The 1,998-nt window shown below is 41.0% G+C and overlaps 1 non-coding gene and 3 pseudogenes across 1 annotated transcript; all 4 read right to left on the bottom strand.

The window, feature by feature from the left end:
* Window positions 1-87: 87 nt before the first annotated feature.
* LOC113103907 (5S ribosomal RNA) lies at window positions 88-206 on the bottom strand. The gene has a single exon (XR_003291721.1). It is a non-coding gene; the product is annotated as a 5S ribosomal RNA (ribosomal RNA).
* Window positions 207-572: 366 nt separating this feature from the next.
* On the bottom strand, window positions 573-689 carry LOC113103918 (uncharacterized; annotated as a pseudogene).
* Window positions 690-1,344: 655 nt separating this feature from the next.
* On the bottom strand, window positions 1,345-1,463 carry LOC113103916 (uncharacterized; annotated as a pseudogene).
* Window positions 1,464-1,828: 365 nt separating this feature from the next.
* On the bottom strand, window positions 1,829-1,950 carry LOC113103920 (uncharacterized; annotated as a pseudogene).
* Between the last annotated feature and the right edge of the window lie 48 nt (window positions 1,951-1,998).

The raw sequence follows: 1,998 nt of genomic DNA, 5'->3' as shown, positions 1-1,998 counted from the left end.
AACCAGGCCAAACTGCTAATATTCAGAGATCGGGCATTGACTCTATTTTTTGGCAAAATTATTATTACTAAGTGAAAAGTTTCCAAAAGCTTACAGCACCTGGTATTTCCAGGCGGTCTCCCATCCAAGTACTAACCAGGCCCAAACCTGCTTAGCTTCCGAGAGCAGACGAGATCGGGCATAGCCAGGTTGGTATGGCCGTAAGCGAAGACTGCTGCAAAGAGAGGGCTATTTAAAGACCATCCCATCTAATCGCCAGTACATTATATAAGTAGGAAAGAAAACCCAAAAGCTTAAAGCACCTGGTTATTCCTAGGCAGTCTCTCATCCAAGTACTAACCAGACCTAAACCTGCTAAGATTCAGATATCGGGCATTGACTTTTTTTTTTTTTTTTTTTGCAAGATTATTATATAAATCGTGAAATTTTCCAAAAAGTTTAAAGCACCTGGTATTCCCAGGCAGTCTCCAAACCATGTACTAACCAGGCCCAAACCTGCTAATATTCAGAGATCGGGCATTGACTCTATTTTTTGGCAAAATTATTATATACTAAGTGAAAAGTTTCCAAAAAGCTTACAGCACCTGGTATTCCCAGGCGGTCTCCCATCCAAGTACTAACCAGGCCCAACCTGCTTAGCTTCGAGAGCAGACGAGATCGGGCATAGCCAGGTTGGTATGGCCGTAAGCGAAGACTGCTGCAAAGAGAGGGCTATTTAAAGACCAGCCCATCTAATCACCAGTACATTATATAAGTAGGAAAGAAAACCCAAAAGCTTAAAGCACCTGGTATTCCTAGGCAGTCTCTCATCCAAGTACTAACCAGACCTAAACCTGCTAAGATTCAGATATCGGGCATTGACTTTTTTTTTTTTTTTTTGCAAGATTATTATATAAATCGTGAAATTTTCCAAAAAAGTTTAAAGCACCTGGTATTCCCAGGCAGTCTCCTATCCATGTACTAACCAGGCCCAAACCTGCTAATATTCAGAGATCGGGCATTGACTCTATTTTTTGGCTAAATTATTATATACAAAGTGAAAAGTTTTCAAAAAGCTTAAAGCACCTGGTATTCCCTAGGCAGTCTCTCATCCAAGTACTAACCAGACCTAAACCTGGTAAGATTCAGAGATCGGGCATGACTTCTTTTTTTTTTTTTTTTTTTTTTGCAAGATTATTATATAAATCGTGAAATTTTCCAAAAAGTTTAAAGCAACCTGGTATTCCCAGGCAGTCTCCAAACCATGTACTAAACCAGGCCCAAACCTGCTAATATTCAGAGATCGGGCATTGACTCTATTTTTTTGGCAAAATTATTATATACTAAGTGAAAAGTTTCCAAAAAAGCTTACAGCACCTGGTATTCCAGGCGGTCCTCCCATCCAAGTACTAACCAGGCCCAAACCTGCTTAGCTTCCGAGAGCAGACGAGATCGGGCATAGCCAGGTTGGTATGGCCGTAAGCGAAGACTGCTGCAAGAGAGAGGGCTATTTAAAGACCAGCCCATTCTAATCACCAGTACATTATATAAGTAGGAAAGAAAACCCAAAAGCTTAAAGCACCTGGTATTCCTAGGCAGTCTCTCATCCAAAGTACTAACCAGACCTAAACCTGGTAAGATTCAGAATCGGGCATTGACTCTTTTTTTTTTTTTTTTTTTGCAAGATTATTATCATAAATCGTGAAATTTCCAAAAAGTTTAAAGCACCTGGTATTCCCAGGCAGTCTCCAACCATGTACAAACCAGGCCCAAACCTGCTAATATTCAGAGATCGGGCATTGACTCTATTTTTTGGCAAAATTATTATACTAAGTGAAAAGTTTCCAAAAAGCTACAGCACCTGGTATTCCCAGGCGGTCCTCCCATCCAAGTACTAAACCAGGCCCAAACCTGCTTAGCTTCCTGAGAGCAGACGAGATCGGGCATAGCCAGGTTGGTATGGCCGTAAGCGAAGACTGCTGCAAAGAGAGGGCTATTTAAAAGACCATCCCATCTAAT

The sequence above is a fragment of the Carassius auratus genome, unplaced genomic scaffold (assembly GCF_003368295.1).
Source record: "Carassius auratus strain Wakin unplaced genomic scaffold, ASM336829v1 scaf_tig00217867, whole genome shotgun sequence".
Classification (NCBI taxonomy): Eukaryota; Metazoa; Chordata; class Actinopteri; order Cypriniformes; family Cyprinidae; genus Carassius; species Carassius auratus.
Note: the sequence above shows the minus strand (reverse complement) of the source record. Positions and strands in the feature narration are given on the sequence as shown.